At 41.3% G+C, this 16,326-nt stretch overlaps 1 long non-coding RNA gene across 1 annotated transcript in view; it reads right to left on the bottom strand.

Moving 5' to 3' along the window:
* The window catches only part of LOC146961503 (uncharacterized), a 61,476-nt gene that overhangs the window by 22,164 nt on the left and 22,986 nt on the right, over positions 1 to 16,326 (bottom strand). Inside the window, exon 2 of the long non-coding RNA XR_015035178.1 lies at positions 4,885 to 4,940. This is a non-coding gene — a long non-coding RNA (uncharacterized LOC146961503). The remainder of the gene's footprint in view (positions 1 to 4,884; positions 4,941 to 16,326) is intronic.

Genomic DNA, 16,326 nt, shown 5'->3' on the forward strand with positions numbered 1-16,326 from the left:
CTTGTTCGTTGAAGTCCTTCTATTTTCAACAGGGGGGAATAAGTGCGTAGCCACTTCTGTAACGGTAAAGTGACATCATCAATCATCAATCTAATAGTCAATATTTAACAAATTAATATAAAATTGTTTGGTCTTTTTTTCCATCCGATATTTATTTGAACGTCTTTGTGTTGTGTTTGAGACAGTTGGTAGAATAAAACTAGTTAATCTAGTATAATTGTCCCCCAGCCACACTCTGGATAAATATTTGTGTTAGTATTTTATCTTTTGCCAACTTTTATTTACTGGGCATGATCCAAAAAGTCTATTGTTGCCTCAGTTTTGCCAAAAACCTCCTCACAGTCACAGTATCATCACCATCATCGTCATCACTGTCAAAATATTTCTAGGTAAACTTCAGTGAATGAAGAATAACTAAGACTTAGACAGATATCTGGCTCTATTTCCTGCAAGAACCTTCTCTCTTTCATTAGGATGCGAGCTCTGTAATTTCCATGATTTAATGGATGAATAAATTGAACCTTGTGGGTCTTCTACTCAGTCTTCCAGCCTATAAAAAGGAAAAACCGCTTCTTTAAAAATGATGATGATGATAATGATGAGGAAGAGGACAAACAAAGCGACAGAGGGTGAATGCCAACGGTGATTAAATCCAGTACTGAAGTGTAAAAATACAAACTGTGCGCAAGATTGTACAAACTTAAAACCGCAGATTAAGTGTCTCTGACGCAATGTGACTGGATGCCTTCATGGTGATGATGATGAGGAGGAGGAGGAGGAGGAAGAGGGGAGATGCTATTAAAACATGAGGATGTGCAGAAATACAGAGAGTTTACCGAGCGTCCATGGGGTGGCACTGCAAAGTTTCCAGCAGACAGCAGGCTGCACAGTGTGGTAAACACTTCCTCGTCTTAAAATGGAAGATAAACCGACTTTAAACTGTTAAAACAACAGATCGGACTCGCTCACTCCTGAACTGGAGGCTGCGAATGTCCTTTGGATCCCGGTAAGAATAATGGAATGATAGATTTAACAGGCCCAGCTCCCAAATTAATAATTCTGTTCCACATTGCAGAGCGTGGCGAATCTGTCAGATAGTTTTAACAGCTTTTTTTGACTCCACCTTTTTTCCATTTCGCTAAGAGTTGAATTTGGCTCCACGTTTTCCATTCCCCAGCAGCTGTGTTTTGAGTCATTTACAGCTCAGCTGACATCGTCGCTCCACATAATGGATTAGAGGACAATGAAATCATTTTTTGAGAGACGCCCCTCAGGGAGATGATGGATTCAGTGAATACAACAGCTGATAAAAATCTCACTGTGACTCCGTATTGTGTTGAAAATCTAGACAGAGATTGAATGAGGTGGAAAATCTCATCTTCATTACTCAGTTTAAAGGTAAAACAAAGTGTTGAATTCCTGCACACTGTCAACAGGCATCCAGTGAAAATTAAGTTATAGAAACTGAGCCATGATGGAAAACAGGAAGAACAAAATCTAACTATTATATATTACCTGTTTAGCCCTATATATGATGCACTGTGTTACTGATGCATTTTCCATATTGACTTCATAATAAAAATGTTGAAGTCCATTCAGATCCATACATATGGTACCCATTCAACAGTTGGGTATTTCTTACACTACACAACTCGTATAAAACCTACTGCACATCCAAGAAAAATATTACCAATACGTCAGATGGAGCATGTAAAGCAGAATCTGAATCTTTTATGTGTCCTTTGTTGCACTGTTTACATCACTTATCTGCATGTGAACCCGTTTAATCCATTTATTTCATTATAGCAGCCGCCCGCCGCCACACAGCAGCAAACGCATGATGGCCTGGTCGTTCATTCATTCATTCATTGATTATTAAAATTGGCAGAGGAATCAAGTGTCATCATAAAATGATTATTTACTGTTGATAAGTTCACATAAAAATACAATAGTTTTATATCATGTTGTCAGCGGCTTCAGTGGGAAACTTCCAGGAAAATATTCACCCACTGTGAAATCACTGGGCCCGCATGCTTGATCACACTGGGTGGCAGGACTGGCACTGCACTGGAAAGCATTACTTCTGCATAGTGTTAATGGACTTACTTAACTCCTGGGTCCTGACTTGTGTTTTCCAATGAATTAAAGTGTCAGGAGCCACAAATCAGCGTCTGGGATAGGTCATGTGGGTAGCTACGGGAGGAGCGGTGGGCCTGGTGGGCTCCCAGCTCTTTCTTAATGGTTTGTTCCCTGGACGCATAAAACCGGAGCCTTAAACCCGACCTGTTGTTACTGAGGCCCCATTTGTACTCCCACCTACCCGTGACACACACCCACACGCACCCGCAACCACACATGCGTGCCATTACATGCTCAAACACAGGCTAACGCTCTCGGCGCTGCCATCTCTCCCTAAGACAAATCCACTCCCACACACACACACACACACTCTAACTCCACATCCCCCTCTGTGCTTTGGCAGACCAGTAACATTTACTCAGCTAAATGAATTAAGTAATCGCACAATCCCGCAGCCTCTGCATTACAGAGGAATTTCCATATTACAGCATCTGATACTCCCTGTTCACAGCTCTCCTACGCCACTAATGCAAGACCCCGGCCAGGCGGGCTGAAACCGGATCGCCGATGGGATCCTGCTGCAGCAGATGCAGTCAAGTACAGAGGGTGTGTTTGTGTGTATGTGTGTACGTGTGTGTGTAGGAGAAGATGAGAAGGGGTGGTGGAAATGGTGTTAGTGACGGTGGTCACCCATGCTATATGGGTCCCGCTTTTATTTATTTTTTATTAGAGCTCATTAGGACAGCAAATAACTCACTACTCTGTTTTCATTTAAGCAACAAGCCACTGGAGGCTGTGGCCAGCAGTGATTGAGAATAGCTATGACGCACCGTCAGCCCCATGCAGCCCAGGAGAGACGCTGCTGTGCTAAAATTACTGTAAACCTCAGCGGCTGTGCTGTTTAACAATGACATTTAAATGAGTCCTCCACCGATTTAACGCTGCACTGAAGAGACATTGTCTGTAATTACACCATTCTCCTTCCTTGTCAAAACCCGGTGCCTACATCGCCCACAATGAGAGTTCAGTCGGAGTCAGAGACACAAGTGTGTGATGCCAACGGTGGTTTATGTCGTCGCAAACTGCTGCACTCAAGCTGAGATGAGGAGCGGGGCCATGGAGCTCACTTCCTGTCAAGTGACGTCACTTAAGGCAAGTTAACAAACTGTATCACTTCTATCAGAGCAACGAAAGACTGTGTACACTTTTGTTTTTCTCACACGGCAGCAGGAATCCACAAGACCTGCATCAAAATGACAGTTTGATGTTCATCGAATCCCGTTATTGTTGTCTTATGATGTCCTTACATCAATTTCTAATATGGTGTCATGATGTTCTACATCAATTTTAATTTTAACATGTGGATGTGCATGGATGTGTGTGTTGTTTTTCTCCCTAACCATGTGAAATATGATGTGCACCTTTGGAGTATCTCCTGTTGTATTAGTGCAATGACGATAAAGACTTCTATTCTAAATGTTCACTGGGCTGCTCAGTCAAAAACCATCACAGCAGAGGAAGCAACTCTTGTACGTCTACATCGCACTCATCACATTAGTATGTTGATATAATAAACATAAAATGAAAACGTAATAAAAAGCCCAAACACGAAAGACAAGTCAATCAATAAGGCCAAAAACAGTAAAAACTATGTTGTTGTATCCTGTGCTTTCCATCCCTTGTGCAGGTGCATGACATAAATCCAGTGTGAGAGTGAAGGACTGCTCCAACTTTTGAACAAAGACTAAATACTTATCTTTTATTTTCTATCTATTAATCTTGCAAAATACTTGGGAACTTTAAATCCTTGATTACATGACATTTTACTTCCAGATGTTCCTGTTTTTGCTAATATGAACCTTTTTATTTTAATACTTCAATTAATCTTAAGGTTTTTATTTCTTCTTGATGTTGGGGTGAGCTCATTGTTGTTTCTTGTGTCTAGGACCTTTTACTCCTTCGTTCAGCTACATTGTAAATGAAGTCTCTATTTCAATCCATTCCTGAGTTAAAACAAAGTTGGATAAATTAATGCATATTATAGAAAATAAATCCCAAATTGGCTGGTCTGATAAGGATTACAACCTAAGAACTACTCTAACTGAGAATAAACATGTGACATATCATTCAACAAACCTATTAACTGACTTATTTAACATTTAAAAAAACAACTCTGTTATAAAATACCATTAAACCTGCTGCAACCAATAGCAAAATTCCCAGCCCTCTCTTCCCATAATCCCCTGCCTGCCTGCCCTCCTCCTCCTGCCCCATGTGGCAGGCTAATTAACCAGTTGGTAGGCTCAGCAAGGACAGAGGGCCACACACAGCTGCCTTGACCTTCTGCAGCGCTGGGGGGCTTCGCCTTGGCCATGGCTACCAGCACATTTGGACGAGTTTAGAGAGAAAAGAGGTGGAAAGGTTGAGTCAGAGCCGAAGCTGGCCGCTGTCGAGCTGTCATAACGATAACTGCTGGCAAACAAATGGATTTGCATCTGCATTGAAATACGCTCCTCTGTTGTCAGGAATGCAGAAAAAGAGTAATTCTTAAATTCCTCGGTGACTCCTCATGTATTTCTGGCATGCTCGGGCTAAATGTTCGAGTGCCCGGGGGATGTGAATTTCACTCAACACCTGAAATGAAAAGTATTTTTTTTTATCTGCAGAAGAGTTTAAAAGGCACCAGCCAGCGCTGCAGTCAGGTGTCACTGAGAGAAAGAGAGAGAGAGAGAGAAAGAAAGAGAGAGAAAGAGAGAAAGAGGGTGAGAGCGAAAAGTCACCCAGTCAGCACACACTTTTACTCACCCTTTAAATCTCCCTTTCCCTCTCGGCTGCTGCTGGAGTCATGTTTCAGGAGCTCTCTGCAATTGTAATCAAGAGTGTTTTTACATTTCTGACTGTTTTTTTTTTTTTTTTCTTTTTTGAGAAAATGCTCACGCAGAGGTCCTGACATTTTTCTTCATAACGTATCAGAAATATGATGTCGAACATAAAAACTGTTTCATTTGTGTCGCTGGTGTCTCATTAAAACCACAGTCGGTCGTTTCCATGAAGAATAAAGAAGAAGAAGGAGTGTAATTATGTTTACAGTAGGTGGATTAAATGAGCAGCGGTGGATCACGTTTGTGTCTTTAACTGAGGTGAAAGTATCACAGTGTAAAAATACTCTGTCACAAGTAAAACCTACTGTATAAGCAGAGAGACGCCTTTCGTGTTGATGATTATTTGTTTAGTACAAACTTCATATCATTTTTAAAGTTGGTCTAATTATAATATATGTATTATTTTATGTATAGATAGGGTTTTATATCAGAATTTTATGTGTAAAATTAATTTATCATGTAAAAAGTATCACATTTGGGGCGTTGTTTAGCTCAGTTGGTAGATCAGGCGTCCTATAGGTTATAGACCTTTGCTGCATGACATTCCCCCTCACTCTGCCTCCCCATTTCCTGTCTCCACTAAAACTATCAATTAAAGGCAAAAATGGTAAAAAAAAATATACTTAAAGTATCACATTCAACTCTAAAATATAGTGGGGTAGAAGGACAAAGTGTAAATTGTAAACTGTACTTATGAGACATTATATTTCCTCCAAATATTAAACATGTGAAACAAAACAAAAACAAATAAAAACAACTTTTATGAAGATTCATTAACATTAGTATGGGAGGTGTAACCAGTCCTTGTGTGGTTAACCTCCTTCACACATTACACATCATTATACCACCAGCACATGACACTGTTCAGTGTTAACACATGAACTGTTGACGGCTGCAGTGACTCTTCACAGCCACTAGGAGTCAGTTTATCTTAATGTTCATTAACCCACATTAGTTGAGGAATTAAAAACAATAATTTGATGCCTTGGTGACTTTGTGTGTATTGTTTGTCATAATAATGATGATGTTAATGATGATGATGATGATGATAAAACATAACGAAGGTGTGACGATAGGCTGCATCATATTCAGTTGAACCTGTTGAGTAAAAGCTTCTCCCTAAATGAGGTTAAATCTTAGAAATCAGTGTTTTCAGGAATGGACCGCCGCCTTAATGCACTCTGCTCGGACACAGTGCCTCACTTCCTGCGCCTCATTGTTGATGATCCTATACACTACATTAATAAAGCTCTGATAGGGATCTGGAGATCAGTGCTGGCAGCTGGAGGCCGGACAAACAAGGTAATAATCAAGAGCTGTAAACAACACGCTGTCCTCCCAGGAACAATCATAATCACCACAGGAAGTCTGACGGCTTCCAAGGAGCCACATACGTGATGATGGAGCAAAACTGTGGAGTTTACTCAAGCATTTCCAAGTATTTTGAAGGTTTCCTATTGATATAAACTGTATTGTTTATAATGGGTGTTGTCCTTTTTCTATAAGATCATCATTATAGTCATTATGGACAAAGGGCTGTGGGGCAGTAATGTCATGAGCAAACTGGATCTATAAATAGTTCATACAGACTAATCAATAACTGGAACAGTAAATGTATCTCACTAATGATGATAATATATGAAGATTTAAGAAGTAACAAGATATTTACAGTTAAAGAAGAGATAATGTTGAACTTTTTAGAGCTGCAGAGATTAGTCTTAATCGATTAACCTACTGACTACTATTAATCAGCAGCTACTCTGATCAATGAACTGTCATTTCTCAAACATTAGTCTTGCTATAACCAGCAACTTTTATTTATCATAAAACATTGGGGTTTTTGTTGATCTGACAAAAAACAATATGGCGTCACCTTGAATTTTAAAGAAACTGTTCAATATGTTTCAAAAGTTTCCTGATATTTGACAGATCAAACATACAACAACAACAACTGAGAAAATAACAAAATAAGATGGATCACTAATGACAATAACAGCTAGATGCAAGTGAAGAATTGGACCAACTGGTGGAAACAATATAATAATAATGGAATAAAAGAGTGTGATTATTGGACAGCACTGTTATATAGGCCTAACCTTCCTGTAATTTGTGCCATTTGGATCTTTATTGATACTTTAGTATTTGGACAAAACTATAAAACTTCTCTGCCTAGAGAGAGGATCACATGATTGCGACCGACTAATAAAAGCAGGTAAAATGTCCGATCGCCCGTCGTCTCACCTCTGATAACACGTACTGCACATACACCCCACAGGCTATTTTCATCTACTGAAGTGAAAGGAAGCAAATAACAGTGCATTAGCACAGGCTGCACGCAGACAAAAGGTGCACACACACACACACGCACACACACACACACACACACACACACAAACAAAGGTACTTGGATTATTTTGGCAAGCGGCAAGTTTATTATTTTGTTTTATGGGGCTGGGAGGCGGAGGGGGTTGTTTTGCGGCGCTGCCTGTGATACGGCGGCTCTGTTTGTGAGCTTGTGAGAAAGGAAGCACCAGTAAGATCAATACATCCTCTACGCAGATTTCCAGCAGAGTGTGACGTGTGTGTGGGGAAATGAGCTGGGCCGAGGATACTTTGCTTGTTATGGATTTGACATGAACTTGGCCCCCGGCCTCTCAGAATGTGATGGATGTATTATTTAATCTTCCTGTCTTTGTTAACCTCCTTTTGGCCAAAGGCTTGGTGATTCTCTCGCCCTGAGTGGATGAAACAACATCTCCAGTTTGGCCTTTGGATTCTGATGAAGTATAATAACGGCTGTAATAATAGAGCCTCTCCGCAAGGACCTTTCCCACTGCAGACACGCTAATGTGCTGTATTTTAAGCAACACGTGAGTCAAACCGCACATCACAGTTTTTGAAATGAGGCGAGGTATCACTGAGGACGGCACTTCAGCAGCTGCATCCACGGGGCCTTGACACCTTATCAGCTCCAATATTCGGGAGGTGGACATCGACGTAGGAACCAGATGAGTTTTAGAATATAAATTTAGAGGGAGGACGTTTTGCAAAGTGAGGTCATTCTGGTTCGCGTTTAGATAATTAAGATTAGAGCTAAATTTCTCAACCTTGGATCGAGGAATGTAAAAGCAAAATAAAAAACACAACAACACTGTCCTGCTGCTGCAATTCTGAAGAAAAAAGTATATACTGCATTTCTTGCATTAAGCTCTTGTATTCTATGGTTATTGATAAATTGGATGCTTATCAATTCCACATTTCATTGCATTAAAAAAAAAATTCAACTCCAAACAGGGAACCAGGCGATCAACTGAGCAGACTGAGAAGATTTCTACAATTTAGTTAAAATTGAAATATAGGCTTGTTATTCTCCTTCTAAACACCAAAATAGGGCTGCAGCTAGAAATGATTTGCCTTATTGTTTAATAAAAATATTATTTCCATCATTAACCAATTGTTTTCATTTTGGACCAGAACATTTAAGATTGAAGATACAAGAGGCAAAATGTTGTCTCTTCACATTGTTTTGTCCAACTTTGTCCGACTAAAACACAGAGATGTAGAAATACAGTGATGTAAAATATGGAAAGAGAGATGCCTTCTAAATTAGTGACTTAAAGAAGTATTACAATTAAACTAACTAGTAGAAAGTTCAGTTATGAAAGTTGCTTCAAGGTCGTTGGGATAAAAGACAGTCAATAAAATGTTGAAAGCCGTGGTTCAGGACAGCAGATGGTTAATGGTTAATAATAAGGATGCGTATGTACATGTGTGTGTGTAGGAGTTTGCGTGTCTCTGCTAAAAATAAACGTCTTGCCAGCAGCCTCAGACAATGACAGGGCAATATTCTTTGGAGGCTGAAGACGTCAGAGCTTTTGGACAGGATTCAGACACAAAGACAAAGAGACAAATTTAGACCTTTGAAAAAAGTTTTGTTGCCTGACAGGGGGACGATATTTGTCACCTCTGAGTTGGAGATATTTCGATCGCGAACGCAGACGAGAGACGAAAAAAGAAACAAACACACACACACACACGGAGGGGATGGAGCGCACGCACGCACGAGAGGTTTCGGGACACTAGCGGGATTGTAGGAAAATATGTATTCAGCTCTCTCACAAGAGGTCAGCTCTGTGGGGGGGTTGACACATCATCAACAGCTGTATTAACTGCAGGTTAGTATTTACATGATGAAGTACGAATGACTTAACATTTCTGTCAAACAAGTGTGAAAAGACATTTACACCTCACATTCAAATTTGGTGGATTTTATTGGCTTCCAGTGCAAATTAGCTGTTAGTGAACTCTCTCCCACACACACACACACACACACACACACATTCACACACTGCTGGATTTAAAACTCCAGAAGAAGTTTATTTTGCGCAGTTTTCTATAAAACAACAACTCCTACTGCAAAATAAAAAAGGAAAATATAATATGTGAGCACACCGACTCAAGACAATGAGCATAAATGCATTTTCCAACTCAGTATTTTCCTCCTGCAGCTGCCCTCGCCTCGTCTCCGTCTCTCTATAACACACGTGGACAAAGCCCAGGACACACAGCAGCTGTCACTCTTCATTTATAATTTGAACTTCCAATTACCATATATTACAGATGTAATATGTTACAGATGTCAATATGGGGCAGGTGTTTGTTGAACGTTCTCAAACACATGGCTTACTTTTACCGATCAGTAAATGAATTTGTTGGTCTCTGCATTTACACACACTGTGTATTCACAGATGGAAATATACAAGTAATGATGAAGCTGTCAACCTTTAAAAAAACACAAATTCCTGTAATAACATGACCATAGCAAACTGAGGTCACCTGTCACCATAAGTCAAAATGTTAATTTTGAAACAAATTCATAAAAATTGTGTTAATTCTCATTCATTACAACTTGATTTTATAGATTTTATAGTAGAGAGCAGAAATGTATAATAGAAAATCAAACTAAAATATGCTCAAAAGTAACATCCAGGAAAGTCAAATGAAAAAAAAAAACAACTTTTCATGGAGTAGTTCTGAACGAACATCTCATGTGTCTGAAAAAAATAATATAAACAACTAGTTATTTGCTTCATTTCATTTCATACAAAAAAAAATCCTCGACGCGATCCCGGGGTTTGTTTGCACCACTTGAGCTCAATGCTTCAAAACACAAATGTTGGATGCTCAATGTGCAGTGCAATGGAGCTTCACGTGACCTGAACCAGCTCCGCCACCGACAAAATGAGCCAAGATCCCCTCAGAACAGGAGAGAGGGAGAGGGAGAGGAGGAGAAACAGATTCTTTTTTTGGAGAAGCAACGAGGTGCGAGGAAATGTTGTGGAAAACGTTGTGCAGCACGACACTAAAAATACTGTGCGAAGTTGCAGGGCTATTAATGAGGAGGCTCCGTCACAACGCTTGTCGTTTTAAAAGAGGTGGATGACCTGTTGTCAGCTGTGGCGGGCAATCAAACAAATATAGAGTGTTGGATTATGGAGCTAGAGTCGTTGCCAGTTCGGAGCTGATGATGTCTTCGGCCTGTTGTCCCGCTGTCCCGTCCACGCTCCCCCCTCTGGCTGCTTTTGCCCCGTGTTCCTGCATGCGTCCATATATCAACTCAATTCTTAAGATTTGAGCACATGGTAATTGTTACAAAAATACCAAATCCTCACCACCAACAGGCGGAGTGACCCGAAGGTCCGAGGACGTCACTTCAGACAAACCCAGTGAAAGCCCGACTCCCCCACAAAACACCCTAAATCGGTTTTCACTTTGCAGCGCCAAACCACACAGAAGGAAAAAAAAAAAGAAAAAGCTATATCGTTTGAAAATTTGCAATCATAAAACTTGTTTTTTCAACTCTATTTAAAGGCGAGGGTTACGCTTTAAGCCTCTGATGAGAGTAAGATTAGGGTTAAGGTTGGGGTAAGCTTTTAAAAACAACTCGCTAGGTGAAAATTATAACAAAATCCAGCGCTGCAGCTCGGGCCAGAGAGGATCAGGCTCCTAAATCTGGAGCTCTGCCTCCGCAATCAGCTGGACACAAGCGACCGCGAAACCAAAGGGCCGGGGCAGCGGGAGCCTTCTGGATGTTTTACTACTGTATAGGTTCTCCGTGGTCACAGGACAGACCATCAGCAGATCAGACGATCCACACAGAAATCTAGATAATCACACTTCTATGCTCGACAGGCTGCGCGAATTAAAAAGGCATTTGTTGGAGAAAATGAGCATTGTCCACTGGCCCGGATCTGTTCCGCACATTTCTGGGAAGGTAGTAAATTTCAATACATGCATCATTTTTTCTGCTTCTTTTTGCCCCAAATGATCCATTATATGACAGTGAATCAGGAGCCTGGAGTTGAGTGGTCTCCAAAGCCTCTTCACATGCATACCTCAACAGCACAGGCTCCCCCACCCCTCCCCTCCCCTCCTCCTACCACCCCACACAGGATACAGGAGATTTGGATGTGCAGAGCCCCTGATGTCAGAGATGACTCAATCCAGAGGCTTGTAACTCCAAAATACATCTTGGAGATCGTGAATGAAGCCGAAATGGGGAGGAAAGGAGTAGAAGAAATGTGTTTCCATGCCTCCATAAACATGTTTTCCCTATTAGATAAAAGTGTTCTCATGCACATGTCAGTCACAAAGTGGAGTACATGAGCAGGCTGTTCCAAAGACTACACGAGGAAGAAAAAATGTAAACATTTTCACCAACAGTGTGTCTCTATTTAAGAGGAGTGTCAACTTTCTTTTGCATCAGACTCTAAAACCCACTTGAGTTAAACACACTGATGTGTTTTCCTTTACCCTCTGCGCGGCTGGCCCTCGCTACGAGGCTCCCCGGGGACGTTGAGATTAGCTAGAATGTGATGAGATGGTGACAAATATCCAACACTCCCCTGCATCAACAATCCTGAACGCGACCACAATGGAGGGAGAGCGCGGCTCCGATTGGACTGGAAAACAAAACAAAACAAAAAAAAGGAGACGCGGCCAGGAAGCGAGGTATCCATTTCATGCCCCCGTCTGTTTGCCTGCCACCTGTTAGACATGATCATTACCACGGAGCAAGGGTGTAGGGGGCTAAGCCGGCCACATTTACATCAACAAGCTGGGATAAAACTGTCTAATTATCCCCCACGGCCCCCGGCCTGGGCCCCCGGCCCCCGGCTCTCCTTCCCTGGAGCTGCTCCCATTTGCCAGCCTGGCCCGCAGCCAGACTCTGCAGGCTGGTATGTGAAAGCACATCCTAATGACAGCTCTCTTTCAATCCCAGGTCTTTGTAATTGCTCTGGGTAGCTTATACACATTATGTGGCACCAGTCCAAAATAATAGTTAGAAGGTCAAGGAGAGGTTTAATGGAATAAGTATGTGACTTTATTGCCGTACCTGGTCTGAATAAATTATCGTCATGTCAAAGTGTTGATGTTCGTGATGACAACTGTGCTCAGTTTTTTTTTTTTGCTTTGAGTAAAGAAGGTGGTCTTAGAGCACAGCACGAGGCCGGCGCTTAGAGTTTTCAATGGATTGACGCACCCACATAACAAATTTGCGCAAACAAGTGTGACTTTCAAATAACATCCAAGCAAATTTGACACTTGCGAGCAAATGGTTAAACCAGGGAGAGCTGAGCTTTGATGATGAGCCGTGATTGAGAGCGAATGTAGACTAAATGTTAGCAATTTGCACCTGTGCAAAGCTGACTATTATCGTAACAGTTTTGATGGCTGCCCGAAAGGAATGGGCTGGGTGGGAGCGGGGCATCCGGATCCCCGTGGGAGGCAGCATTAAGGTCTTAATTAGGACGCAGGGGGAAAGATTCAAAGTAGTCCAAGATGACGAGGGACGCAGCAATGGGAAACCAGAGCTGATCGTCTTTCCTAGTTCAAGGCTAATTGCTGAAAAGGATCTGACATGGATGTGCAGAGGGGAAGCATGGATGGTATGTAATGATGTGATGATGATGTGAGGTCATCTCTAAAAGCTGTTGGACTAATTCTGTAGATCTTTGGTAGCTTGTAGGTCGGTGCTGTTAAGCCATCGTGGACACGATAAGGCCATACTTATCACCAACATTACAATTTGTCTAAAACTTTATGAAACAGCCACTCAGTTTGAGGTATTTCTATCTAACTGCTTCTCCCGTTGGACCAAATAACTACTTTTCACTGCTTTTGGCCGTGAGTACTTTGGCTTCACGTATTCTGTACAAGCATTTTATCTTGTTTTGAAGACAGTCTCCAAATAGACGTCCTCTGCGCCACTGGCAACACAACTGTCACTCAGCAGAACGGCCACAGTGGCCGGCCACTTCCCGGAATCTATTTGTCCTTAAGATCTATGATGAAGTGGCAGCTGTAGCAGATATAATTACTACAACCCAGCACATCCTGGACGCTCGCCCAAAAGTCTTGGACCTAAGGTTTGTCACCGCATCTACAGTATAGTCCAATCACATCACAACAAATGTAAAATTTGACTGCTTTAAACATCTTTTATCAAGCTTTTTTTTTTCAAATTGAAAGTTGAAAGTGGAGAACGATGTTTGTTTGAAACAGTTTTCATCCATGCTCACTTTTGATATAGACATGACTTAACCATGTCTATAATTATAGCCATGATGATAACAGTGTTGTTACGTCCTTTTGGTATGTTTGGTACGTTCGGTTCGGTGTTTGGTGTTAAGAATTATCACCATGTGATTGTAGGCCTCCATCTCTTGTGTTTGATGTAATGCACTCGGACACCGGTCACCTTGGCCTTTGACCAACAAAATCTAAGCACAGGTGAACGTTTGAATTGAGTTCTTGAATTATAGCCAAAATTAACAATGGACAACCTGAAAACAACACGGCCCCTGACTCTGGCTGTTGCCGTCTTGGAGGTATAAAGATGCAATGGACACTTCTTTGGGTCATATCTGCTATTTGGTTGTTTAGGTGGCAGGACGTGTTGTTATTAAGAGATAAAAGCCAGATGTAACAGAGACGCTGTCATGCCATTACTCTCTACATGTGCTACATGCTTTCTTTTATGAGCTGCTGAAACAAGTGAATCTGTTAAGAGGTTAACTCTGAGCGACAACGGACCATCTGACTGAAATATCAGCTTCTAAGCATGAAAACATGTCAAACATAATTTTGTTCATGACTTTATTGCAGACAACTATTTCAGAGGAAAACCACACCAATCTTACAGGACGGATGCATCATATCCTCAGTGTTTTTGTTTTATAGGGTCAAAACTTATTGTGGTATTGTTGGTGGGAAATACTGTAACCTGAGCATTCAGGAAGTGAATAATTAAAATGTAAGAGGAAAATAAAAAACGTTTCCCAGAAACAGTTGCTGATGAGTCAGTGAGGAGAAAAATGAAATTCCCACAAAAAAGGATAAAAAGATACTGACTCAGACAAAATTGTGACATGACTTGTGGGTAGTGAAGTCCTCAGGGTGCATAATGTTTATATTGACTTGCTAATTCTGGCTGGTAAACAGAGATCACAGTGGCCCTCTGAATAGTTTGACCACAGCACACACACGGTGTTGTGTTTCAAGTTATTTCTTGCTTTTACTTTCACATTCAGATCCTTATACTGTAGTAGTTCATAGTATGACTGTACTAGTGCTCACTTTTGATTTTTTTTCCTCCTAAACGGACCATTTGTGTACTCACTGCTGTTAATTAAAGGTTTGGATTTCACTCCTGGGTTTTGTTGGTCTTTGTTACAGACGTATGCGTTTCCAGACCAGACATGGGGACTGATCTGGGTTGGATGAGACACGTTTCCTTCCTGCAACTCTATTTAATGACGTAGAGCATCATGAGAGAGGTATTTTTATGTCGCGTTTGTCTTGTTCAGCTGTTAGACCAGAGGAAAAGGCTATTCACAATGGGATACGATTGCACTGAACTCTCTCTGCCACTGAATTATTCTACGTCTGCTTTGAGAAATCTGCGAATGTTCACTACTACAGTACATGCCACTCAGGACGACCGAGTGGTTAACACATTTGTTATGGTTAACGCAGTAAACTGAGAACGATTTTCATTAAAGAGCCACTGCAGAGAGGTTATATGAAATAAAATAAGTGTACCTAATTGCCCTATCAAGTGAATTCTTTTCACTGACATCACTTTCAAACATTTCTTCCAGATACAAATCTGTTTCGGGCCCAATTTGTGTGAAGTAAGGCGCACTGCTGTTCTAAAGATCATCAGAAATGATTCCCCTGGTAGTGTCCAAACTTTATAGAGTGGTATAAGGCAAGCCTGCCACAATAAAAGTACAGGTGCTTTACTTCCTCTTTCAAAGACTTTTGCAGACTTCTGTTCAATTACAGCTAAATGGTGATATATCATTTATTTATTCTTTGACCGCTCTGGCTGAAGAAGGAGAAGTAAATGACGGACAGACGGTGTTGGGACGTCCACGTCCAAGTCTCCTCCTTGCTATTTGTGAAATGATTTGCCAATCCTCTCCAAACATTAAAATGCTAGCTTGTACATCTCCCTGGTGAAAAACAACGATCCCCAGCTTTGAAGCGGCTGAAAGCGCACAGGGATAAAAACTCTATACAATTTCCACATGAAATGGGAAGACAGGGGCCCACCGGGAGACAGTAAATTGAAACTAAGGCTGTGCCTGATGGACCACAGGATATGCCTGCAAAATTTAGACATATCAAAATGGCGAAAAAGTCTGTTAGTGCCCATTCATATAAACTGAATGGCTTGTAATGTTCTCAGGCCCTTGGAGGATACTTGCAAGGTTGAGGAAAGACTACAGGAAGAGCAGAATGGTTTTGACATAACTTTATTTTAGTGCACTACGGGTTTTCTCTCCTCCCTGCAGTTTAATGTTGTATTCCACTGGGTCCCGGAAGGAAGCAGCCCAGTAAATCCCTACTGCTCAACTTAAAAAGGAAACGGTATCTGAAGACAGGTGAAAAACTGAAAGATAAATACATCCAGGCCTCTCACCCGTAATGTTTCTCTCCAGAGGGTCATCTCCCAGCCACACAATATAATGGCAGGGGCGTTTGGTTTAAATTTAGCCAGAGAAGGAAGCTATAACGATGAAATAATACTTGCTCACTTTTGAAAACATATATCATTTTGATTAAAAACTTGCCTTATATGTTATAGATCACTGGCTGGTTTTTAGATAACCCTGTCCGGCGACAGCAGTATCTGGGTTTTCAGGCCAATTTGCAGCATTTAATTGGGAGCAAGTAACTGGGGTTGTTTAAAACCACATAGGAGATACTCAGGGGGGGTTTTGAGGGGTGGTGGGTGAATTAGGAAGTCTTCACTTAGCTGGGTATAATGAACTGAGCCGATGTGCACCCCTGTAAG

This window comes from Trachurus japonicus, chromosome 24, assembly GCF_045865225.1.
Source record: "Trachurus japonicus isolate A0001 chromosome 24, Traja_1.0".
Classification (NCBI taxonomy): Eukaryota; Metazoa; Chordata; class Actinopteri; order Carangiformes; family Carangidae; genus Trachurus; species Trachurus japonicus.